This window comes from Seriola lalandi, unplaced genomic scaffold (assembly GCF_002814215.2).
Source record: "Seriola lalandi dorsalis isolate HSWRI2012SDOR001 ecotype SW California unplaced genomic scaffold, Sedor1 jcf7180002054851, whole genome shotgun sequence".
NCBI classification, from domain to species: domain Eukaryota; kingdom Metazoa; phylum Chordata; class Actinopteri; order Carangiformes; family Carangidae; genus Seriola; species Seriola lalandi.
Window position 1 is genome coordinate 361,089 of NW_019525404.1, and position 27,621 is coordinate 388,709.

Sequence of the window (27,621 nt, forward strand, 5' to 3'; positions counted from 1 at the left end):
TCTGAATTCCAGCGTTCATGATCCATACTGAACACAGGTCATATCGTATTAGCATCAGCATGTTCTGATTGGTCTTGGGACACATCTCACATTCACTGGACTAATTATATCCCAAGAGAAAAAAAAGGTGCTCCAGCTTGCGTGACTTCACACCTGCAATTCACAATTTTCCATTGGGCTTGAGCTTGATTTAGCTTGATGCAACACACCACATGGTTTGCATAGTAGACACCAACACAAATAGCCTTAGTCACTGAAATTACATGTTCCATCCCCTCTCCCTGTGCATTTACAGGAGTATCCGATGTGTCATAGCTGTTGATGAACCAAAGAAATACAAAGCTGTCTGGTAATATTCCTAAAGGGTGGGGCTGGGGTGGGGTGAGGTGTGTACACAAGTAGGGTTGAGTCTATACACCTCATATACACTGATGTAATCCAAACATCTGATTGCATGAGCTAAATAACTGCAAATAAAATGTTATTGTATAAAGCAAAATGTGAAAATTCATCACATTGATTTGTCTTTAACATTTTCTGAGAGCAAATGTCTCTGCACCAACAGGCAAAAAGACATGTACATTTGCAGAACTCTGTTGCACCATGTTTTTATGATTTTGAGGCAGGGCGTTCTCATGGTACAGCAAAAAACGGAACGATATCTACCCTGACTTCAAACCTTTGAGGCTGCTAGGCTTCAAACCTCAGTCCGTGTGGGCTCATATTTCTTTCTTTCAGCCAGAATATCTCAGATGTATAGGGCAATCCTCCCACACATACACAAACATACGCACAAACAGACAGACACACACACACACACACACACACACACACACACACACACACACACACACACACACACTCACACACACTCACACACACTCATGTTTGTGTACCCAGTCTCGAAATTTTCCTTCCACAATCAACATGCTCGATCTTCATGTTTATGTTTTGCAGCGTCATTTTAAAGTGTTTGGGGAGGCCATCAGGTCTTTTTTTTAAAGACTGTATTCACCCTGTCAGCTTTCACAGTTCAGCTTCAATGTCCGGGCTGTCGAGTATAAATGTGCTTATCTCAGCATGTGATGCAGATGTTCTTAGGTCACACTTCGGATGTTTTCGAGGGGTTTTCAACAAGTACAGACAAATTATTGTTAAAAGATGATGAAGTCGGCTCCTTAATATTTTAATCATTTCAAGGCATTTTTCATTTTGAGGCAGCTAAGTCACCAATGCAAATTATTGGGTTCCATGCCTTTTAGCAGTATTTGTACAAATATATGTATGTAAAATGTTCAATACATTATTGGCTATCATTACCAAATCTTTCTCTTTTTTGCCATCATGATTTTGAAGACTGTTCCATTATCCTGACATTTGCATATAGCTGATTTGGCATTTTGGAGGTCTCTGTTAGTAATTTACTTGTCACCCTGGCAGCAGTGTTTTCTGGGTCTTTGTGCACATAACGACCATCTAAAAGACTCTTTTTTTCCCCATCCATCCCTGCATTCTACCATCTGTGTCCCATCATATGTCCTGCTTTCTCCATCTGTGTGGCTCTGCCCACAGAGCTGACAGCTCTTCACACAGCAAGAGGCTGAAAGGTGGCAAACTATTCAGCTATCGTTTGCCGTTTCAGTCTTGTGGTCCAACCTCTTTTCTGTGGCACTACAGTGGTAGCACCTGGACTGTTTTCTGTGTCTGGCGCTGCTCATCTGGACTTTCTCCAGGTACCTGGGTTCCTCTGCCTTCCTGCCATGGGTGCTGCGATAGAACGACTCTCACTTGCTCCTTCCCCTCTTGTGCTCAGTGCCACATGGTAGCACCATGTTGTTGTGGCATATGTCCTCCATGGGACCTCCAGGATCTCAAGCAGTGTTGAAGCATGAGTGCACAGGGCTGCTGCATTGAGGTAGGAAGTGGAAATTGTACGAGATTTGTCAAAGAAAAACAGTAAAAACTCATAAAAACATACTGTAATTTTTTTTTTTATGTTTATTTTAAAGCTAGTTAACTAGTGATGGGAAATCACACCAGGCTGAAACACAGACACCGACACTGTGTAAAAAAGCCATACAGCCACAGAAACTCAAGGATGCCTAAGGGGGGCAGGGATGTGTGTATGTGAGTTTGAATGGGCTCAAGTAAAACAACCATATCCGTGACCATGGCAACTGGCGAACTTAAGCTAATTCATACACTCAAACAGCGGGTCTCTAACAACAAACATCCTCCCTATAAATATGCAAACCAGGCCTATCTTCTGTTGTGGGTGGGCAGCGGAGAAGGACAGTGACAGACCACCCACCAATGGATGTGATTCTCCTCTGGTAATAGATGAATATTTGAAAATGAAAGTCAGACTGAAACAAGCAAAACTGAAGCCCATGTCTCATGGTTTGAGATTTGAGTTTCCAATCCCACTGAGAATGTGTGTCAGGATGTGTGGATTTACAAATCCCTGGTGAGCCATTGCTTGTAACCTTTGTGACTTGTTTACTGCGCATTTCCGTGCATTCAGTTGAAGTGATACTCCACCCAAAAAGTCTTTTGAGTATCACCCCCTGTCGGCTTGAAAGGTGGCTTTATAGGTTTGTTTTCCTTTCAGTGCTTACCTAGTTTTGCAGTGAAAAAAACAATGATTAAATTAATGGTTTGGCATTTGCAAAAATGTGTTTATTTGTGTGCTAACGTTGGCCATGTAGCAATAGCAAAATCAACAAACAACTCCTTTGCGTCTGCCACATAGTCCACTTTAAAAATGTCAAACAAATATATCTGGTTAAATATGATGCAAGATAGAACAAAGAAAAAAGCACAAATACAAAACATCATACCAAGATAATTCATGCAAAGTAGTCATCACAGAGAGAGAGAGAGAGAAACAGTCAGAGAGAGAGAGAGAGAGAAGCAAATTAAGACACGCAACACACACACACACACATATTTTGGAGAAACTTTGGTTGGAGTATCATGCAGTTTCTTAGCTAGGACTTTAAGCAGCGTGCGGACATGCCCCAACAATAATTAGCTGTGTGTGTGTGTGTGTATGTGTGTGTGCGTGTGCGTGCGTGTGCGTGTGTGTGTGTGTGTGTGTGTGTGTGTGTGTGTGAATACCTGCATTGCTGAAATGTCTAGCTTAAGCTTTTCATCAGCAAGTGGTCAAAGGGTGTGGCGGGGACAAATGTCAGAAACAACACGCCACTCTAATTACTACCATCTACCAGGGACATACGTACGGCATGACTTGTGTTTTTGTGACTGATTGCATGTGAACCTCTGTTTATAATCTTGAGTGCTTGCACGCATACTTCCATTGTGAGCGTGCTATATGTGGATGTGTGTGTTTGGGTGTCTGCCTTTCTCTGTGTGCATTATTTTGTCCATCTGGCATTTTAGGCCCACAGCTGCAAGGTACAGGGGTTGGCTCATATCCGGTGCTGAGCTGGCAGCGGAGGGAGGGGTGTTAAAAAGGGTCTGGCGTGTGAGGAGTCATCACAGCTCCCTTCCTGCTGTACTCTTCCACTGCTTCACTTTCCTCATGTACAACTTCAGTGGGGTGTTTTCCTGTATGCGTGGTAGCTGTCTCTGGCCTCGGAGAGGGGTCTGTATATGCAGTTGTGTAATACTGAATGTGAAGATTTATATGCAAGGGGCACCTCTCCTCAAAAATAAGCCATCTTTCTTTTCTCCACACACACACTGAGGCTCCTGACAGGTGGTGTCCCCCCGGGATGGGGCCTTGACAGGTAATTACCCCCAGGTGCTGTGCGTGTATATGTATGTATATACAAACCCGCGCTGGCAACGAGGGCAGATCTGGAGGGGCATTGAGGGCTAATCCAGACATGTTAGTATTGGTGTCACCTTCAGGACAGCTGGCGGTTTTGATCCGGCTCAAACACTCGCTGGTTAAATCATGCTATATATCAGTTATTGTCCGGAGCAGCAACAGGGAAACACATTCTGCAATTGAGCAATGTTTTCTTCTGAAAACAATAGGCAGAGCCACAGATATGCCTGGCTGTTTTTAAGGGCTTGGAGAAAGGAGGGCAATGAACCTCCAGGGGTGTTTTTATGAGGGAACCGAAAGAGCAACAAGGGACGAAACATGCATGTTGGAAAAGATTAAATCATGCTAACACGTTTTTATTTTTCTGCATGCACAGACATCAGCAGTGATTGGTGTGATTCACAATATGTTTTTTTGCATTGAAATCCAGGAGCACAGGTCTGAGGAGCTCACCAAAACTGAAGTGCTCATGCAATCCCCTTATTCATCATTTTTAGGGGAGTAAAGTGGAACGAAGAACAGGAGTTTCAGAGCAGGGGGGCATTTGAACAGTGAAGTTATAGCTCAGTACGGCTCTGCAATGGCTGCTGGCCTCAGCAGACAGAGAGAATGGCCTACAAATGCACAGCTGTTTCTAATCGGTAACTCAGCACCGATGGCTGACCTACATTCTGGTGCTTGCACGTCTTTGAACCCGTGGCCCTGCCAGACTCAGCCATGGGGGAAGGTAGAGGGAATGAGGGAGAAAAACAAGAGGGAGGAGAGGCTGGAGTCAAGAGGGGTAAAGAAACAACAGGGAAAAAAGATGGGAAAAAAGAAAGAAAGAAAGAAAGAAAACTTTTTAATTTTTTAATTTTTCGTTTTTATGCTGAATTGTAATGGATTGTGCAGGTATATGTCCATCACAGATTGCATGGAGTGCATTTATGTTTAATGACAGAATGCATCAGGCAGCCAGAGCTCTGTGTGTGTGCGTGTGTGTGTGTGTGTGTGTGTGTGTGTGTACGTATGCGTGTGTCCGTCTGTGTGTGTGTCTGTGCATGGTGTGTGTGTGTTTGTAAATGTTTCCACAGCCCCGAAGCGCAGCTGTGCACACCTAAAAAAAGGCAAAAAAAGAACTCATAAAACTCCTGACCGTCAATTTGCTGGTCCTCTGGATGGACTTGTTACGCTTGGAAAATCCTCATTTTTCAAAATTGTTTTTTCTTTGTCAACACCCTGCTGTCTATCAAACTTTAATAAAGTTCTGATGTCTGCATGTGAATGAGTGTCGCCTTTCATTAAGGCCGGAGTGCATCTTGCCAGCATTCCTTGCATGCAGAGGAGGGGTATAGTCGAGTGCCAGGGGTCCCCTGGTAATGACTCATGGCAAAGATCCCTATCCAGTCCCACTCCCAAACAGGACGCTTCCCTGGGTCATGCAGAGAGAGATAGAGAGAGAGAGAGAGAGAGACAGTGAGTGGGGGTGGGTGTGTTGTATGGGAGAAAGAGACCGAGCCAAAGGAGGGGTGGGGGCATTTGGAGCAAAAAATGCTGCGAAAACAAAAACCGTTAACTTTAACATTTACACACACTCCGCTTCGGAGAGAGGAAGGAACTGGAAGTGGGTCACTGTGTCTCAGGACTACAGAAAAAACGAAAGAAAATAGAGAGCACCAAAGTGGGGGAGAAAGGAAAACTGAGGCAGAGTCAGTGGTGGACTCAGGCCAGCCAAGAATTCACTGGATTGAAATGTGCAGCAAAAAAAATCTACAAGGAAAGAAAGAGAAGGAGAGCAAACTTTTTTTTTTTTTATTGTTCTACTGAGTCAGAAAGAGAGAAAATGACAAATTAGAGGTGTTTACTCCTCATGGGCACATTTTCATTTTGTGTCACCAAAAGCAGGTGTGACACAGACAAGTGCAAGCTTCAAAAGCTGTTTGCACTACAGCACAAAGAGGCATGTTTCAATTTCAGTTAGTCCATTTCTATAGATATGATATCAACAGTTTCTCACCATGTTTTTTATTTTTATTTTGTGCCACCAGTCCTCATGGCAAGACAACAAGCTGCAGTAAAATTCATGTTTTTCTCTTCGTGCATGTTTATGTTCTGCCGTGATGTGTTATCTACCAAAATGTGGCTGCAGCAGTAACACTTGAATCGGTCAGTCCTCTGTTTAAACTGTGTCACTGAACTCTAATAAGACATGCAGCCGGGAGGATTAGACACATTTTGCAGACATGCACTGGGAACCAACATTTCTGCTTGTGCTGGAGTTTCCTCTGCTGACTGGCTTGCAGCAGTCAGTGGTGCAACTCAGCTCGGTGCAGTGACTGTGAGCGTGCTCGTGCTTCACTGTTCCTCTCTTGGCCCTGATGGTCCTCAGGGTTCCTCTTGTTTTTGTGCCAGGCTGAGACAAAGGCCTTATGTCAGCAGCAGTAGCGCCAAACACTGAAGAAAGCCATCAAGGTCCTGTGGAGGGGGTGGAATCAACAGGGGGGTAAACTGCACTAATATGGAGGCCTTTCATCAAACATAAAGTATTCTGTTTTTCATATGCAGTTCTTTCACTTCCCTCACCCAACTGTTTACCCCTTTTAAAATAAAAGTTGTCCAGTATATTAATAATTCTAGCCATAGTCTCAACAACTGTAGTCTCAGTTAAGCATGGGCCCAAGCCTGACCCCTCCATTTGGAAGGGGAAGAAGCTTTGGACATGTGCCTCTATGGTGGGTTTCATCTCCTTTCTCTTTGATATATTCTATTTTAACTTTGCTGAACTGAGTAAACCACTGTTGTTTATGTCACTGCTGTGTGCACATTTAAGCATGAGCATCATAAATTAACTGAAGTGAAGGGGTGGCAGCCAACAGCAGATTAAATCACATGGGACGATTTTAGCTCCCATTTATTATACTAGTGAGTCACAAACATTGCTGTTGTTACCCATGCATGCGAGCACGTTGCTTGCAAACTAACGCAGATAGTATTCACTCATTGTTGTTGGTGGTTTGTTATTATTTCCTCCTAAAACTAGATTATTTTGACTTCTCTGAATGGTTTTAATGCAGCAGTCTGACTTATGTGTCTGTGTCACATGAGAAAAATGAGTTGGACTTACTAAAGCATGCACAAGGCTCAGTAGTTAATCCTTTTTAACCTGCACGTAAACAAGAATATCAAAGTGTAAGTCTTTGGATTATAATATACAACGTGTTTTTTGTGTTCTTTGATACTCTGTTGTGTAGTTACAGATTTAAGACTGCAGAGTGAGGTAACATGATTCACGTCGTCTCATATGATGTTTTGGTTGTTTCACTCAACAGGCATGATAATCATGTTTGATAGCATGTGCTTGTGTGTATGTGTGTGCGTGCGTGCATGTGCGTGTGTGTGTGTTTGTCATGGTCTCTACTACCCTCATTAAGTTAACTGCGGTTGACTTGCCAGGACTTGTCATGAACCTCTGTTTGGCCTATGGTTCCAGACTGTGAGTGTGTGTATGTCTGTGTGTCTACGTGTATGTGTGTGTGTGTGTGTGTGTGTGCTGAGGAAGGGGGTGGGGGGCTGTCAGTTTAATCCGCTGTCAAAGAGAGGAACAGGGGAGCAAAACAGCCTGTCAGTCACGTGTGCTTTCTCTCTGCATGTAACCAGAGTTTGTCTCCTTGTGAACGAGTTCAGAGTTACAGGGTAATACATTATGTTTCCCAAAACTACCTTCGTGTGGAAACAATACTGTCATTAACACAAAACATGCAGGGGAGGAAGAAGAAAAGTTAAAACAGGCAGCTGTTTGTGTCTGTGAGAGTTGTTTGAGCCGAAAAAGCAGATCTTTACTGTCAGCTCATTATTTAGCAGAGTCAGGATGTGCTCTCTTTCCAAGTGATAGTGACTCACATTAATACAACTGTTGCATGGAACCAAATACAACGGAATGATTTGGCTGAAATCAGCAAAAAACTAAACAAAACAACAGAGCAACAAAAAACACAACAGTATGTTTCCTATTGAATATCGCATGATCTTGACTCACATGAGACGAGATGAGGATGCACAAGTGATATAACAGAGCGGTGTGTGTGCAATAGGGCCTGCTGTGCCTGTGTATTGACATATATAATAATGTATTGATTTTTCTGTGTTTGCATGTGGTTGGTGCGGGGCTGTACCGCAGCACATAATGACAAATGTTTGTACCTTCATCCTTCGACAAACATCAGAGGAATAGTTTTGTCTGTCTGTCTCCTCCTGTTTGACAGCTGTGGTCTATTAGGGACAGCTGATTTACAATGCTGATGATAACACACTGCAGTTATACTTCAAACAAAAAGGCCAAAGACACTGATCCAGTGACTTGGTCTGTCTTAACCAGTGACAGCTGGTGGAGGATCTTCTAGGGGTCATATATGAAGGCCTCGTGCTGGACATCAGGTATCATCGGCAGGTAAATGATAAATCACGGAGATGTTTGACAGATTTTAAAGCACCAGAATTCAAATGTTGAGTATATCTTGCACAGATCACAGATAAAGTTTGTTTAAAACATTGTATATATATTTATAAATGTAATTTACACATTGAAAAAAAATCTGCTTATCTGCTTCATCAGGACTTTGGGGGTGTATTTGAATCCAACAGGCATCTCCATGGCAGCAGCAACAACAAACCTAAACAAAATATTACTCTCTGTTTACTACATAAAATTGTTTCACTATTTTATTTAAGTTTCTGAATTCTCTGGGTGAAATGCATGCTCTATATGTTCCCACAAAAATTCCCTCAATGGAAAAAAAAGTTGTGTTCGTGGCATGTAGATGGGTAGTCAGAAATGAAACTCAGAAATCATGAGCAATGTAGATAAGGCAGTGCTGCCCATCCCTTTTAGCTTGTGATCCCTTGACATGAAAAAAAATCCACTTATGACCCTTCATTGAAGATAATGGACATGAGTAGTGATCTATTTCAGATAGATTAATTTGAAGGATGTGGAAAATCCTCAGATTTAGCTTCGGTCCTGACACCGAGGTTGGGAACCGCCGATATCAGGTGTGTTGAACGAGTGAACGATGGGAGTGATTTCAACCATAGCCTTTTTCTAATGTTGTTAAATTCTGACTGGTGCATGAAAATGTGTGACATCACCTACTGTTACAACCCTGAACTCTCAACCTGAACACAAACCAGTAAGAGGAGTACAAACAAACAGAAATATAGAAATATTTCATGTGAAATAACCAGTATCATTCTAACTTTGGCAGTTAATATTGTATTCATGTACTGAAGGACCCCATTGCTTACAATAATAAGATGATTGAGAGAATAGGTTTTTGGGAGGCCTTTAATGTGCAATGTGCTCAGTATGACAAGTAAAAGCAGAAGATGTTGAATAAGAATTTAACAGTCAAATTGTCTTGGTGTGTATTGATTGAGTTTTATCTAGAGATTTCTGGTGATGCATCTCAGCAAATAAACATTCTTTGCATGTTTCAGAACATCCAGTAAAGTGCAGGGCCTTAAAAAAGTATTATCAAAGACACAGTCAGAGAAAAAAGATACACTACATTACGTGCAGGTCAGGAAAAAGCACAGTGCTCCTTCATTACTTTGGAAAATGGCTCTTAATAATGCAAAGTATATGGAATTTTGTTCTCCCCTTCAGGGACCCATTGTGCACAGTGCTGTCATTTACAGTGGCATTTTTAAATGTCACATGTCCACGAGGCACAGGATGTGACTTGACAATGTGGTAAGTGCAGGCAGATGCGATGCATGTTGTTTTTGCAGCACTAGACCACTTTGCATTTTCTCAGCTTTGGTAAAATATCAAGCTTTGGTGGTTGCTTTGTGGACTTTCTGTTGGGCATTTAAAAAGAAAAAGGAAGTTCAATTTTGCATTACTTGTGTTTTCTCTTTATTGGCTTTCCAGAGTGACATCATTGTCGAGATGTCTGACTGTCATTGGATGGGCAGGTTAGATAATAACACAGCAATCATGTAGCCACAGGAAACATTCCTTACTGTCATATAGGGGCTTTATTTTTGACAACTGTGTCGAAGTCCACAGTGTGAGCTCTTGTGTTTGGGCCTGTGATGCATCTCACAAAACAACCTGTGTTCAGTCATCCACCATGCTGTCATACAGCATCAAATGCATGTGCTGTTGTGCTGTTAGATACGTGACTGTACCTATGAGAGTGTGTCTGTGCAAGCACTTACAATATGTTGGTTGTGCAAGTGAGATTTTATCAGCGGGTGGAATGAAAAGGGAACAAACTAATACTTATGTTATATTTCAGTCTACAAATACACACATTTTACAAATACAAATTAATAAAAAAATATAATGATGATATCACAATTTCAAGTTAAAACATCACAGCCATATCAAGAGTTCAGATGATGCAGAAATGTAAGATTTGGAGATGACTGTCACGGGTTGAAGGGGTTTCTTCATTTTAACTCTCAACACTGTCTGTTTTCTGGAAAATAAATAGTCATGTGCCAAGAAATGGTTTAGTGGTTGTAACCGTGTCTTTTGAACATCACATGTGCCTGTTGGTTCAGGAGGATTCAGTGCCAAACGAACTTTGATCAAAGTGTCCTTTAAACCGTCACTTTAAACTGTTGCTGTTTTGAATACATATTGTGAATTTGTGAGAGTGAGACTGAAAAAAGTGTCACATGAAGAAATTTATACTATTTTCAGAGAAAAATATTTGTTATACCATCCTTTGTTCATGTATTTGTGGATGTGTCGTTCCTGCTTTGTACAGCAGTTGCCCCCCTTCTGTGGATAGAGACGGGTTGATGACTCTGATATGAGATAAGAGAGAGAGGGAGAGAGAGAGCGAGAGAGAGAGAGAGAGAGAGAGAGAGAGAGAGAGACGTGCTGCAAGGCCACATCTCACATAGTTCGTGCCAGTGTGCAGTTTGTGGGGAAGGCATAAAGTAATTAACAAGTAATTATTGCATACTGTAAATCACATATCTAACCTCCCCATGGAAAGAAAAACAAAAAATGCAGTTTCATTTTGAATTTCCTCTAAATGATATTGCAGCCTCTTTCAGTATAGTGCCAAGTGTTACTGCTTCCATAGTCTCACTTTTCCACATAGTAGCAGTTGACTCGCTTTGTGTGACCAAAACGTCTGATATATATCTGTTCAGGAGGAAATCATTCTATAGGCAAAAACACTGTATATTTCATCTATCTACCCACCTATCTATTTTTATCTAAATTAATGTTCACAAAACTGAAAACTGAAAACATAACTTCACATCAACATTTATTATGGGGCTGTTGCTTTCATGCGTGGGCGTGCACATGCATGTGTATGTGCTAACGGGTCAGAGGAAGTGTGCTTTTTTCAAATTGTGTCATTATGTGGGCGAACAAAGCAGTTGACCAAACATCTTCTCTGTAATGCTTGAGAAAATGACGATAAATCTGGGTACAGTAGCATCCGCTCTCATCAATTGGATGCTATTGATATAACTGGAAATTTTGAAGTAGACAAAGGCAGGATCCAAGATTTACAAAGAGAGGCAGCCTTTCACATCAAATTCATCTCTTGTTTCTATTTTTATCTATTTTTAGTCCAATGTAAATACACACTATAAAACAAAATTAAATTTAAGACTATTTTTTAATACTCATAAATTTAAACCCACCTAGTTGTTTAAAAATTGCTCTGGTGCACACAATGGCTTTCCTTTTAATCTTTGAAATGTTGATCAATTCACTTCGCATATATAGTACAGAGCTACTTGTGGTTGGGAATAATGATGAACATTTCACATATTACAGCTGCTTCTTGTAAATTCCTGTTTGCGTGTGGCTCATTGACATGGCATTAAACATGGTGTGGTTGGCCTGCTAACTAACACCTCTGACTTGTTGAACACAACACCTCCACACCTAACACACCCTGATTATTAATGCTGCATTTAATCCAGAAGGTTTAGTGGGTTTACACTTGTCTGCACAACCAAAACTAATGAGCAAGAGCTCAAACTCGTTTCACTGAGAGGGTTGTCAACCACAGGTCGGAAATATGGGGACAACAATATAGGTGGGGCAGTGGACATACTGTAGAGTTTCCTTGTTCCCCTTTAGTGTCAAAGAGCTTACACAAACATACACACACACACACACACACACACACACACACACACACACACACAGAGGGAGCGAGAGAGAAAGTGGTTCCTTTAACATTTTTTAACATTAACAGCCCAAGTCCTCTGAAGCTGAAGTCTTATTTTCTGCTACAGGTTATTGATCCTACACTCAGAGTCTAAGTGCAGAGACTCACACTCATACTACTCATAATGTGACAGCCTGTAGTCTGCTGCCCTCTTGTGACCAGCACACACTTACTGTCACTGATGCTCCTTGCGAGATTTGTATCTACCCTGCTAAATTTTGGCTATGAGATGGATGCACATGCTACTATTATATACTACTATATATATAAAAAAAATGACATACTATAATTCTAAATCACTTCACTTATATAAGTTACACATTAGTCCATAATGATATAACAAAATGATTGAATATCACAACTGACCAAGTTCCCACATCTCCCCTGTCCCCCTCTGTCATTGTTAGTTAGTGGCAAACATGTTGATGAATATGTTAAAGATTACCATACAAGTGATATTTTTCATACATACTGCACATTTTATATGTTTAATGTCAGTTTAGAAAAACAAATCCTAAAAAGGTGAAGATGATATCTGTTTCATTCTTTAAAGAAACATATATATCTCCACCCCACCTGTAAGTTACCCCCTTCTGAATAATGCTGGAAAAAGCTTGCTTGTGGTTGATGGTTGAATATAATTTGTGACCCCTACTGTATGTTATTCTAAATAATGTAGGCCTAAATGAAAAAAGGCAAGATAAAATGAGGTATGGATACATAAGGTCAACATCGTGAGGCCTCCAACAAGGAGCCCAGATAACCCCACCAAGAAGAGTCCCAAGGACTGACCTGAATCATCAACTGAACCCTTTATAAACTTGCATAACAGTAAAATGAAATGTAAATATAATGTGAAAATTAATAAGGAGATTGTATTAAATTGAAATCTGAGGAAAAGACTCCTAACAGAGCAGTGGACCAGGATGAGAAGATAATGACTTTTAAGGTCAAGCTCAAGGATGATGACAACAACCCCAAAGTTTTCCACAATAAGCACATGCTCATGGTTTATTAGCACTCATTAGCTTAGCAACACAGGCTAGACTGTCTGTATACAGAGAACTATAGCAACCAAGTGCTACAGCTGTGGATGTATGTCTTTAGCCTGTAGCTAAGTTAAGTTTTAGCTCTAAGTAAGTTTTTGATGGCTATGGCTACCGAAGTAATGGCTAACAGCTAGCCAGCTAATATAAAAGTGCAGAATTTTCTGCCTTACCATTAATGGCTAATTTGTATCACTAGCTATATTTATTTAGGTCTGGTGAACATAAGAGAAGAATTTTTGTAACCAAAACAGAAGTGGTTAGCTAGTGCTCTTAGCTAACAGCTAGCTAAGGTAGCACTGTGACCCACTTCAAAAACAAATATCTTAGGATCTTCTACAGTCTGCACACCATATAAAAGTCGTGCATTTTAGGGTTCATGGCTGATTGCACCAGTTCTAAAATATCATATATTGAGAAAACATAATGAGGTGTAATCTTTAAGATGTGTTTTTTTTATTTGCCAGACATCCACTACATGTATATCAAAGAACTATACTATAATATTCATTGTTGTTGAGTCATTTCTGATCTAGGTCGACTCTGGCTTTTAAACCATCACTGAGTAAAACTGGATGTTCAGTTAACATTTTTTACACAACTATGTTGATAAATAACATGATAATGTTTCACTGCAATTACAAACACACACGTGTGTAGTGGTTTGATGCTTTGGCGGTCGTTAACAGAGCAACAGTGTGTGAATAAAGCCCAGCAGAAACAGCCTCTGTGCGGCTGTTGCTGGGAGCTCCGGCCAATCAAAGCCGCAGCGCTTCCATACAAGTAGTTTGGGGGCTGGAGAAGCATGACATCATGCAGAGCTCCGGCCCTCTCTGCGAAAACAAAGATTGAAACATCTTTATCTCACTACAGCAAACCACAGTCGACGACAGAACCGTCTGCACTGTGATATTCCGCGGCCCCATCCGTAAAATACACCGGGAGGCTGAGCCCTGTTACCCGCGGTGCGCGGAGCGGAGTCTGGGAGGGGCATCCGTCCGTCAGTCCGGGGGAATGGCGGATGGGGAGGCCGCCGTGTCTGTGGAGTGGGGCAGCGGTGATGGGGGTTTAACAGAGTAACATCTGCACCTCTGCATTTCTATTTCCTCCGTTTAGCTTGGTGTTCAGCTTTGGCCATGGATCCTGAGAAAAAGTTGACATTCTGCCTCGGGCTGAAGGCTGAGGAGGTAATGCACTGCACAGCTTTCCTTTGATTCACGCACTGCTGTCAACAGCTGGGCTTTAGTGATTCTGCAGAGCAACATGCTTCCCTCCGCCTGTGTTGTTGTTGTTGTTGTTGTTGTTGTTGCTGCTGCTGCTGTTGGCAAACAATCGCCTCAACTTGTTCTATGCATATTTGTCTTTTCATTTCTTCGACATATTTTTCGAGACAATAGCTGCATTTTTGCACCACTGCAGCAAACGGTTTGTGTTGAGTAAAGTCAAGTCAGTTATGGTTCCTGAGTGTTTGTGGTCAATGGTGAGGCTGTGTGTGAGGCTGGGGTCAAGGCACAACACATTATCACAAGTTTTAGAGGTGTGGGCCTGCTAACACACCACAGAATATCCAGAACATCATGAAATAGTTTTGCAAATATTTTAAAATTTACTAAGGTTGCTAAAATCAAATTCCAAATTGACAGGGTATGGACTTATAGTCAACTTTCTCAGGGATTACTAGGTTGTGTGTTATAGTTTGTGACTTACTGCAGGAAACTGCTTTCAGATTTTAAGTTGATTCCTTGTTTCCAGCATTGTAGCCTTGAAAACCTGTGGTAATGCACCAAGGATTTAACCCTAATTTATGCAGGCATGATTACAAGAGCTTTCTCTGCCAGACTCTTATAGCCTCATAAATCTAATGTACAGTTGCTTGTCCAGCAGAGGAACAGCATACTGCTGAGTCAGGACACTGCTGCTTCACTGAGGATGATGTTTCCTGAAACAAAAGTTGACAAACGGTCGACATCTTACTGCACAGAACACAACTGTGTGATCGGAGAAAAACAAATCACTGCAAACATATAGGGATATGATGAAGTCAGATAGAGTTGATGGTGAGAACCACCTGGCAGATTTTGAAGGAGATTAGTTTAATGTACTGCTCACTTTTGTTGGCTGTGACATGCTCACATATACAATATTTCATTGCTTCCATGGCAACATCTGCTTGTTCCTCAAGTAAATATTCTTTTTAGGAACTTAGTTCTTATGTTGTCAAACAGGCAGCAGTGTGGCAGAAAGTGTTGCCTCACAGCGAGTCACACCTCAACCCACACGGTGACAGCAGTTTGCTACAGCATTAAAGAGTGAGACTCGCCTTTATAAACCTTTGACACTTTTAGGGTTTAATATCCTGGGTCATAATCTTGACTACACCACATAAAATCAAGTTTTCTGTGCAGATTTTCACTTTCCTGTCGCCTACTTGCAGCTGGCATCAGTAAAGTGAGCATCTGACATTTCACTAAATAGTACTTTTGTGGCAGTTTACAGAGTTTGCACATCAAACATCCATTTTATAGCTTTTCACAGTGAGTTTCCCTCATTTTTACCTTTTATTTGCTGCTATGCTGTGTAGACCTTTGGGACCCCAGAGGTGGAAACCATTTGTGGTTAGTCCGTGGTCTCTGGGAAAGCCTGAATGATCTCCTCACACCCATGCACATACTCAGTGCTGTGTGGTGGGCTTACCACAGGAACTGATGCCAGTACATTTCCCCTCTTGACTCTGACTTTCGTAACAGTATAGAAACTTAGTTCTATGAACTAGTTGAGGTTATGTTTGACAGTTGGATTTATCTCTTGAGCTTTGTTATTACACAATAGCTGTGTGTGTGCACATACAAGAAAGACATGGTTTGCAGGATCTTATTCATCTATAGCTCAAGCAAAGTAAATGAAAAATAGCAGTAGAAAAAAAAACAAAATAACAAACATTAAATCATCTTAAGTCTTGAGGCAAACAGTTGTTCGTCGGGATGTTTCTGATTAACCAGTACTCTTGTAGAATTTAGAGCTCAGTATCAAACCGTAGTGTGTTTTTTTGGTACCCTCTGAAACGTGTCGAGCACTGAAAGTGAATGCCTTTACACATAAAAGTTTAGCTTCTTTTAATATATGAACGGAAATGTTTTGTAGAAATAAGACGTCAATATTTGTGTTTTGGTATCAATATATATAAATATTGTATCAGGACTGGTATAAAAAAATGTAGCCAGCCATAATAGCGTTGAAGATCATGTGTTCATGGCCATATATATGCTGCCTGCCACCAGATCAATATCTGGCAGAAAACTTGAGTTATCTGTCCCATGCTCTGCATGCTGCAGTGCCAGTTGCTTTTTTGGAGCCTGTATGTCCTTCATTAGACATTGTTCTTCCACCAAAGAATCATGTAATGCTGCGTTATGCAATATTAACAAATCTGTGGTTGCATCAGGTGTTGAAGAATTGTTTACTATGCATGGTTTTATATGATATGCCACAGCAAATATGAGTGTGTCTTGGCTAACAGCTACTACAGTCACATATACAGCCTCAGACCAGTGTGTGGAGTTGGTAGCTTTATGAGATTTGGCAATTTGTCATTTGGTACTTTGGAAACGGACAGTAGTTGTGATTCTGAACTTGTTAATAGCTGTGTATGCACACACCCCTGCACAAACACAAACACACACACACATACTGCAGTTTAGGACATAGCATTGTTCCCCATGCTGACTACATAACCAGGAGGAGGTGTTAACAAAAGAGGTCCCATTCACATGGCTGCAGCCCTGGTGTTAAACAAGGTAGCAAGCCCCCATTGTCTCCACATTGTTTTTTGTCAGTAGCCCCAGCAGCACACACACACACACACACACACACACACACACACACACACAACCATTTTTTTTCTTTTTACTCACAGTGGGCCTGTCTGGCATTTACCGAGGCGTGAGTGACACTCTGAATTTTGAAATCTGCACAAGGACAGAATTGCATTTGAGTAGCAGAAATGCACATATAGTATAGCAGTATTCATCACTCCTGCACACAAATCATAGTTGATCATTATGGCTGAAGGTTATATTGCCTACTGAGATGCTACACGTGTCAAAATAATCCTGTGAGGAAAATTAATATTCTCATAAAATGACCAGGTGTTTCATACATATGTGACTTTTTTATTGCTAGAATGCTTTGGTGATCAGTTGATCAACAGAAAATGAATCGATTTGAATAACTGCTTCTATTTCTGACTATTGGTCAGACACAAAAAAACAACTATAACATGTCATCTTGTGCTTGGGAGATTTTCCCTGTTTTTCTGATATTATGTGATAGTAATGAAAATAATTGTACTGGTTAAAGTCATCACCATTTTAGATTTGTATGTTTTGCATCCACTTGTGTGTTTGGAGGAAGAGAGGAAAAGGGAAGTGAGAGAGCATGCAAGGTTTTAGGAACGTGTTTGGGAATTGGTGCCTTCTGTCTGCCATGTCGACACACACACGCAGGAGAAACAGGTTTTGTTAAAAAGCCATTGACCTTCCCGTCTCCTTGAAGGGCCAGGAGTATGTGGCAGCCAGCGTCTTCAGACTGGAAAATAGACCTTTAGTTTGCCTTTTTTGTCATGCTATATCAGTGGAATGAAAAGACAGGATTGTTTGTCTCATGTGAACCATGTGCCCTTGACAGCTGAAACATGTAGTGCCAATCTTTTACATCCTATCATTTCTCTTTCTACCTAACTGCTCTCGCGTCTTAACCATTGTGTGTCTCTGTCTTTCACCAGATGACCATGTCCCTGCAGGGGCTGGACGGTACTGAAGCCGCTACGGTACGGAGCTTGACCTTCAACTACAACTAAACATGTCATGCCACTGGATAATATAAAACATTGTCCACATGAGTAAAAAAAAAAAAAAAAAAAAAAAAAAAAAAAAAAAAAAGCCTCCAAGCGGTGGTTGCTATGGCAATGCATAATTACTTGTTAGCACTTCAGAGTCTCATGTGTGGTAACTATGTACATAACAGATTTAGCAACCTCTTCTTGCTGCATTATTATTGTGAGTTGTGATTTTGTTCAAGTGCCTGAGCTCATCCACACACTCTTATTTCCTCAAGCAGTCAATTTTGCCCGTTTTTTCTGACGTCTCAAACATTTAATAGTTAATGTCTGTCCTTCACTTGCTTGTGTCCTTCACAGTCACTTGCTAATGACTAAGATGCAAGTGTAAAATTCACAGAAGTCTTTTCATTTCTCATTTTAGGTGGCTGTTTCTCAGAAGGACCCTCAAGTGCACATGATTAACAAGGTGTGAGATTTTTTTAATTTAACCTTAACCTGTAGCTGCCAGCGAACATACTGTCATCTGATAAAGTAATCTTAAAGCTGCACTAATCACTAAGTGATTCTCTCAAGTCTAATTTTTTCTTTATTAACAATGGATTAAATGAGTGATGTTTTAATTTGAAAGGAGTCTCTCATAGCAAGTAACCCGTAGAGAATTATTACCCTCTACAAAGCATTTTAGCGTTGTTCAGCTTAATGTTTTGGTCTCATGGCCTGCATCTGTACCGTCTTGGTTCATTCTCAGGCTCACATCAATCCTGTTAATAGCTGCTGCAGACAGCTTTCTTCAGCAAAACGGCAGACAGACACAGTTATCGATTAGCTGGCGAGCGTAGTGGAGCATTTAATAGCTACAGAGCAGGGTTGTCCCCTCAGAAGTTGGTGGGGACGAAAACAGATGGATTCATTAGATGGATACTAATGTGACTCCAAATGAATTCTAATGTTTGTCTAAATATGCAAACGTTTGCTAATGTGGCCACTGTAACAGTGACGAAATGTCAGTGTTGAGGTTACTGCTTGTTGTCAGGTTTAAGATCCACCTACTAGATTTTTCTGGATCTTTTGACAGTTTTCAACTGTGATGTCATACAGATGTCTCAGTTGTCATCATGTGACCAGAGTATGAAAATTCAGTCAGGTGATAACAGGTGGTCGTATAAAGGGGGAGATTGTGAACCCTGTCTCTGTTCAAAGATGTTATGGCCTCCTGTTCTGTCTTGACTTTATCTTCTGGTTTAAAGCTCTGAAGAAAGCCAATAAGCGGACATTGAGTTAAGATTATATTGTCAAAGGTAAAGAATGAACTTTCACGCTCATACTGTGGTCTGTCAAAGGAAAAACCAAAGCTATACCAGCCATTACAACTTTCCATCTGCAGTGACATTATTTCCACCGTGGTTATGTTGTGATGTGATGTGTTGTCCACTAGGTGGTGAAGCAGCACGGAGGTTCTGGTAGCCAGCCTGTAGTCAGCCCCAAGTACTGTCCTGGAGTAAACAACAATCCGGGTTACCTGTGTGAAACAGGACACTGCTGCGGAGAGACAGGCTGCTGTACCTACTATTATGAACTCTGGTGTGAGTCAACTTACTGACTTTATGTCCAATGTGTCACTGTAGACAGCGGCCTGAGGCAATGGTGGTATTTTGTGACATTTGTCATCCAGTCCTACCAAGAAGTTTCAAGTGAAAAATTCGGGACACACAAAAATCTGATGTTTGCTTACATTGCCATCACAGGTTATAAGAAATATTTTGACCATGTGATTGGATTTCTGCTGTATTATAACATTTAGGGGTAGGTAATGAATGAGCCCTGTCCCTGCACATTCATTTTGATTTTATTTTTTATGTCGTTTGTTTAATTTTCATTCGTTTAACTCAAACTAAACTCAAACTAAAAGGCTGCCATAGATAAAGATTTGAAATAAACGCTAGGAGGGACATTATGCAACATGTTGCAATGCTATCTAGTTCAATTTGTATTCTGATTAGAAATCACTTTGATATGACAAACTTTGCTTCACTGTCAGGCTCATTTAACACTGGCCATTTACAGTTAAAGTAAAGGTTTAAGCACATGCTTACATTGATACCAAATGATTTATCTGCTCTACTCTCCTGCCGCTGTGAGCTACTAGAAACCAATGCGTTCGTGCAAATGAATGGAAACAAAGTGAGGATATAAATCCAAAGTCGTAGGGTATGCTTTAGAAAATGGACAGCTGTAATTTGAAACATAATAATTTTGTATGTTATAGGGCGAGATGTCCAAAACCACTTACGCCGTCTTTTTTTTTCCACTGTAAAATCTGAGTAGATCTGGGATGTAACTGAGAGAACAGAGCAGAACTTTAATGTTTATTTTCACATTGATGAACGTTGGGTTCATTTCCTGTTTTCTTCAGGGTTCTGGCTTTTGTGGACGGTGCTGATCCTCTTCAGCTGTTTCTGTGCTTACCGCCACCGCCGGGCCAAGCTGAGAATCCAACAGCAGCAGAGACAGAGAGAGATCAATCTGATCGCCTATAACGGAGCCTGCAACTACCCTTCCTCAATGCTGGACCTCAGTATGTTTGTGTCATCTCAAATGTTTAGCTTTTTAAGTGTAGTTCTACACAGGTTAGCTCCAGATTTGGCATGTTCTGGTTTCCTTGTGCCTTTTTTTTGAGAAAACACAGAATTTAAGCACAACCACATTTCGATTGCTTTTGTTTTATTAGTTGTTACCTTGGCAAAAACTTCTCTCAATCCTTTCATATAATATTGAGTATTACAATATCGATATTACACCAAATACAATAAATTATGTTTGATAATACAATAAAATTATTACATCAATCATATAAATATCCACCCATACCACAAAAAGTGGTAAGAGAGTATGTATTTTAATTACATGAATGGCCCTGTTTTAAAAAAAAAAAGTATTTTGATAACACAACTCTGACGAACACATAATGCTAGAAAAGTAGCATCATTTATTGAACACTATCTTCAGTCTTAAACAATAAGGCTGGTGTTATTCTACATTTTAACTGTCAACAAGTTCCATGAAAAGACCAAAACCTACAATGTGCTCGTCTGTCCCCCCAGTACTTGCTGACCTCCACAGCCTGTCACCGTTGTCGCTCAGCCCCAAGCCCATTTGTAAATCTGTAAAATGGGTTACAAATATATTGTTTCTTTAAAAAACACTAAATGGTTTAGTAAACAGCCGGGCAGTTTTTAGTTTTAGTTAGTTTGTACTTTTTAGTAGATTTGTAGAGGACCATTTTCAGCTGAGGATTAATAGACATTTAGTGCAGCAGTGAATATTTACTGCAACAGGAAACCCAGTGGAAAAGTGTGGCTCAGTGATGTGCACGTAATAGTTTAAGGACGATGATGGAGGTCTATAGCACAGCTGATACTTATTAGTCTTTGTTTTGATATTTTCAAGTGATTTGTTGACAGTTAAACAAAGATAAAATCTTGCCGGTTTGCCCCGTCTGAGCTGATGTTTCCTTTGTCGCAGGCTTCCTGGCTTCCTTCAAGTTGCCCTCCTATGAGGAGGTGGCTGCACAGCCCAGCACCCCTCCTCCGCCTTACAGCTCTGTCTTTGCCCTGCAGGGAGGTACCATGGGGGGTCCAAGCTCTTCTTTCCCCCATCATCACCACCACCGTCACCCCTGCCCTCCCTATCTGGGCCCTGGCCCCAGCGGCCTGACTTCCTCCCAGAGCTCTGACAACTGCTACACCAGCTGCTCCTGCGAGTCCTGCTCCCTCACCTCCCCGTCGAGCACCTCCTTCTCTGTCCAGGTGACAGACGAGACGTACAACAGCAGCCACAACTCCACACCCAGCGAAGCAGGGGGCGACTGTTCCATCATGGGTTCAAGGGCTGGGGCCACCTTCACACCGACGCCCTCCCCGCCGCCTCCATCACAGCTACAGCCTGATGTTATACCTGCGGCCTCTCCAGATGTCATACCTGTGCAGAGACGTTCCAATGGCAGTGAAGGACTCTCACCTCCGGCTCCACCACTGTCCCTTCCTTTACACTCTCGTCCCTCACACCCTTCTCGCCTCTCACTTTCTCCCCTCATCCTGTTATCTTCCCTCCCTCCTGGTCAAGTCCACCCTCTTGTCCTCTCAGACCCACTTGGAGCCATGGCTGTTAAGAAAGAGATGGAAGAAGAGGCCTCACCTAATGGTGCAACCCCCAAGCCCACGCCTTCTCCCCCTAAACAGGCTCTCTTCTCCTCAAATGTGGCCGTTTTCACGCATCGCAGCAGCAAAGAGGAGCAGAAACAAGAAAAAGAAGAGGAGGAAGAGAGGAAGAGGAGGATGACGAGGAGGATCATTTCCGGCATCGACGTCTAACGGGTGACTCAGGCATTGAGGTGTGTCGCTGCCACGTGAAGAGAGAGGAACAAGAAGAACAGGAACTGCAGAAGGGGCATTTTGCTAAAGGGGGTAAAGAGGCTGTGAAGGGGGAGGAGAGGGCAGATGTGCTGCACGACAGCATGGACTGTTCCCTCGTGGATGACTGCGCTGAGCAGCGTGGCCACGTCTCCTCATCCTCCAGTGTCATCCAGAAGACGAGCGAGGCCATTATTGCAGTGGAGTCCTCGTAGGCTGACAGCCAGTGAGATGTCGTCAAAACAAGTGGGGAAAGTGAGATGTTTATGCGTACTGGCCTCCTTACAGATCAAGACTAGTAGGTGAAAAGTTTAAATCACTGAAGAAAAGTCTTGCAGGTCTTAAGCCAAGGGACAGGATAAGAAATAGATTATTTCCTGTGTGTTCTGTTTCAAAGGAGAACCTGACAGCTGAGTCATATTTTGTAGTTAGTTGATTTGGTTCGTGGTTTAGGAGAAAGCATATCCTGTTCTCTAAAGTGATGAAAATAATAATGAATTGTTTTTTCTCTTTCTCCTTCACTTTCCCACATGCTAACTAAATCCATTTTGACAAGTGGCTCAGTGTCAACATACCAACATCCTTTTTATCTCTCTTTTCTCTGCATGACAAAACATTGCTAAAATAGCATTTTAGCTTTTTGCAATGAAATCCCTGATAGTCAGTGGTTCCCAATCCGGGGGGTCAGGACCCCTCAAAGGGGTCTAAAGATAAAGCAGAGGACTGACAGTGTAAGAAAGAAAAAAACATAGTTCTGCTGTACAGAATTATATGATATTTTCTGATGTTTCTCTAATCTTTGCTTTTTATTTAAATGTGGATTTACAGATTCATGATTAAAGATAATTCATAGTAAACAATCTGAGAAGCAAAAATCAATCCATGGTGGAACTGCTCGCAAGTTATTGACATATGCAATGTATGATGGATCTCAACAAAATATCCTTTCAATTTAAGGGCCATACGGCAAAAAGGTTTGGAACCACTGCCTTATATATCAGTGGTTTGATCAGCATTCGAAACCATAATAAGACGGTTTATCTTAAATTCTTCTTAGATTTAAGAAATCATATTCTCAGAGTAAATTCCGTAAAACCCTGGAACAGTATGTTTTCAAAAGAGCTCAAAAACAAGCGTTATATCATCTTGTAGCTTCTGAAGAACTGAAAAGAGTTCAGAAATTTTGATCAGTTATTCAAAATGTTTTGTTGTGGGGTGAATTTTTGCTTTCACCAGCCAACTTCCTTCTCTTCATTGGAGGAAACGATGACAGAAGGCAACTATTCCGACTGTTTCCAGGGGTGTGTATTTTTTACATTTATGTCTTATGTTCCCTTAAGGAAAAGGGGAGCAAACATTGATTAAAATGTGTGGGTGGCACAGCTTTACAATGGTATTATGACTATACATTGTTGTTTCAGACTGTTACTTGAATATACTGTATAATTATCTGACTGTTTGACTTTGGATGTAATGTGTTTGAACATGTTCCTAGTTGGTCATTGCCATCTTTTGCAAGGCAATGTAAATCTGATTCCTCCATGGATGGACGGTTGAGTTTTTACAAGGCAGAAACTTTAAGCCCAATCTCATCACAGATAATGAATGTAAAAGGTTATGTATCGCAACAAAAAAAAAAAAAATTTGATTTAAATTGTTTATGGAGAATTTTTATTGCATGATGCTTGACTGAAAATGTCTGGGAAAAGTGTCCAAAACTGCAGCAAGGCAATACAAACTGCCAGGTGTGGGCTTTGAGAGGACACTTTGAAATGAAGTGTCCATTGTAATGTGTGTCTGAGCTGAGTAACGCTTGTAAATGTGTGAAGTGAAGGTTTAAAGTCACAGTTAATTTAGGCTGTGGCTAAACAGAGGGTCACTTTGGGACTGCTTCTGTTCAAATGTGTCCCGGTTGATCCTGTTTTTGTGTGTGAAATCATTTGTCAGCTGATCGTCCAGTTGTACAGCGTCTGTCACTAAAGAAGAGTCTCTGCCTCAGCAGGTGGAGTGTGACACTCGTTATCAGTGCTGTGTACTTCTTAGGATTATGTGAAGTCAGTCTCAGAACTTAGTGGGAATAGCACACGTGTGTTCTCTTGTAATTCATTCTCAGTACAAACTGTACTCAAGAATAGAGCAAATTTTAGAAGGAAACAATGTCTCAAATCACATTTTGTACATGTTTATCTTGCTGTATTTATTATGAGACAAATGTCTCTGTAGTTCATTGGCTAGAGGCCACTTTACTGTGTCCTTGGCTCAGTGCAAAGCTGACTTAATTGTCTAATGCCTGAAGGCAATGCTTTCAACTCATTTATAGTTCTGTGGGCAGAAAACTTTGCCTCGATTCAGCTCTATAATACCTTTATTTGTCAGAGACAAATCATGTGTGTTCGTGTGTACCTTAAAAGGTGTGTAGGGAGTGCAAGTTGGTTTGCATTGCAGTGTGGTTTTGTTATGGGGGTCGTCTCGGCAGCCCTTGATCTTCTCTGTTCAAAGCTCTCATGCAGTGACTCATAGGTGTGTCTCAGAGGTGACAGAGACTCTTCATCCTCTCAACACATCCACATAAAAGCCTTTCGGCTGCTGTACATTTTTGGCTTAAGACAAAGACGGACTTTCTTTTAATTTTCAATAAGTTTAGCTGATGGTTTTTTTTTATTTTTTATCAAAGTATATGGTGCCTAGATAAAAATAGACTTTCTGCTAGGCATTCCTTAGTTTAATGCTGCTATGTGAATGTGTGTGTTTTCTGTAAATTGTGTATAGTCTTACATTAAATGGGCAAACATTTTCTAGCAGTGCTTGGCAGTCTCTTTGTAAAAATATACACAGTACATGTGAGACTTGCAAAAATAGTATTTAGCAATAGTATTCACACTTTTTTTTCCTTACTCTAGTTAATGCTGGTTGATAGGAAATTAACTGTTGTGAAAAAGACATTTACCTCTTCATTACTGATCCGTGAGCTGTGCTGGGCAGAGGCCCTTGATTGTACATAACACAGCGTTTTTAATGCCTTTGGCTTAAGGTTTCTCCCAAGTGCAAACTCAGATTATCTGATTTTACCTTAGCCTTGGTTTATGCCTCTCGTGTATTACTATTATATTTGCGTATACCCAAGTATTTGTGTTTCTGAAGGATAAGTACCTGTTGATCTTTGAAAAACCTGAAGATATTTCCAGTTTCCTCTAAGACTCTTCTGTCTATCCTGATGAAAAAAATAATCAACCTTCTACTGCATTATACAAAAGATTTTTAACCCATTTCCCAAGTTGAATTTTTTTTTATATCACGACAACAATGGTAGCTGAAAATAAGTCATGTCCTTGCTCCATTTGTATGACATCATACAAAGTTATATTTTCTATAAAGCTGCTTTTTTTCAGCATATTTTCATGGAAGATAATGCATTCATTAGGTCCTGATTCATATGTTACATCTTGTTAAGCTAAAGGCCAAAAATCTTTAGTTGCACATTTGATAACTGGTATTGTTTGTCCGGGGAATGAGGATGGCAATAATATTCAGGAGCAAAACAATGTAAACTGTGTATTCTGGGAGAAAGTGGGTGTCTAAAATATCAAATGATCAAAAATTTGATTGATTTACTTTTATTTGTTTAAGGTTTCTCTTTAACTAAAAGCCAAAATGAATTACTGTAGTGTTATACAGGACATGTTTTTTCATGTAGACATGAAGCTCAGACTTTATTGTGAATATAATTCATCTAAGTTTTTTTAGTTAGGGAATTTTTGCGGTGCAGTTTTGTAGTATGCAGCATTCTGGATCTGGCCTTTATGAATTGTCAGTACCTTTTAAACCCAGACGTGTTGGGCATAGTTGTATTTGTAATATATAGTATGACAAAACTGCAATCATTCATATACATTTTTTTTGTACTAAACAATAGAAAATATCGTAGGCAGGAAATAAAGTTGTGACTTAGGAAAAGGACTAAAAATCTCTTATTGTGCAGTCGACTGAATATTTTTTATCTAATTGGACAGAAGAGTTGCTGAAGGTTGTGAAAGTTTAATGACCTGGGTTTTTTCAAATTCGTTTAATTATTTTATTTTATTTTATTTTTTGGAAAAAACGTTGTTGTTTATCTCTGTGACTTAAACATAATGGTAATACATGAGATTTAAAAAACTGGGGCTAGTTTTACCCCGACTCTGATTTCTCATAGAAGCCAAACTGAGTTCAGTGTATATAGAACTAGTTTAGTTAAGTATAGCAGCTAGTTTCTACAGACAAAATGCCCAAACTCTACCCTCGTTGCCAATGTAGGCCAAGGCCTGATATAAGACTGTTACCTCGCTGAGTTTTGACTGCAAAGGACTGTTTACTTCTCCTTATCAAGATAGTATTTACTCTATATTTGTACTGACTTTATTTTGTAATGCCAAGAATTGATGAATTGAAAAAAAAAACACACACACACACACACACACACAGAGCCCACATTGGTACGGCTGAACTAGTTTGCCAGGAAAAAACTAAATATTAAACCCTGTTGATTCAGGATCAAGACTGTTTGTCTCCCAAAAGCGTTCTCCTTTTCCTCCTGCAGCTATGGGACAGCAGGATTTATAGCAGTATCAATATGTGATTGTATGTGGAATAGTTCAGATTAATATTATGACAAAATGTGGTGTTCTTTGAGGGTATCTTTGTGCAATTCTACCTGCAGCTCTTCAGTGTGTCGTACGCATGTGTGAGAGAGTTATTGTCAGCCGTGTTGTTGTGGCGTTAAATCATTGTCGCTTATTATGAGGCCAAAGTTGAGTGTTGTTGGTATTTGTTAACAAATTTGTCGATATAAATATCCAAACATTTTTATGTCATTATGGATATCAAGTTGATTTTGTATCTTGGTGTATAGCATAGAGATTTTTGATGCATACTCTGATGTAAGATCCAAACAATGAGATGCTGACACATTTTTAAATATCTATTTGGTTGCACATCTTTTGGTGCTTTTTCATAAGGTGGGGTTGTATTTAGGTTTTTCTTCCATTTGCCTTTTTTTTTCTTTTTTTTTTTTCATTGATGCCCTTTGGAATTCTACCGTGTTGGACACCGACATCTGCGCTACTTTATTCAACAGAAACTGTGGAATTTGTGTCAAAATAAATGCTAACAAGTGCTACCAAATACACGTCTGTGCTTTTTGTCTGTAGTTGGGAGTTGCCTGGGGTACCAGCGATGTTCTGCATTGAAACACAGCAAATGTCTAACTTTTATTTAGGCAGGGAGTGAGCTGAAAACCCCCACTCATGTGTAGCTGTCACTGTGACTCAGGGTGAATCATCAGGCTGCATTCACTCTGAAAGCTTCA

General features: G+C 40.6%; 1 pseudogene across 1 annotated transcript; it reads left to right on the forward strand.

Moving 5' to 3' along the window:
- The first annotated feature begins 13,858 nt into the window (after nt 1–13,858).
- Nucleotides 13,859–27,437, forward strand: LOC111670399 (uncharacterized; annotated as a pseudogene). The gene is made up of 6 exons (XR_015438527.1): nt 13,859–14,218; nt 17,812–17,856; nt 18,290–18,334; nt 19,304–19,451; nt 20,282–20,443; nt 21,391–27,437. The product of XR_015438527.1 is annotated as an uncharacterized LOC111670399 (transcript).
- The last annotated feature ends 184 nt before the right edge of the window (nt 27,438–27,621 follow it).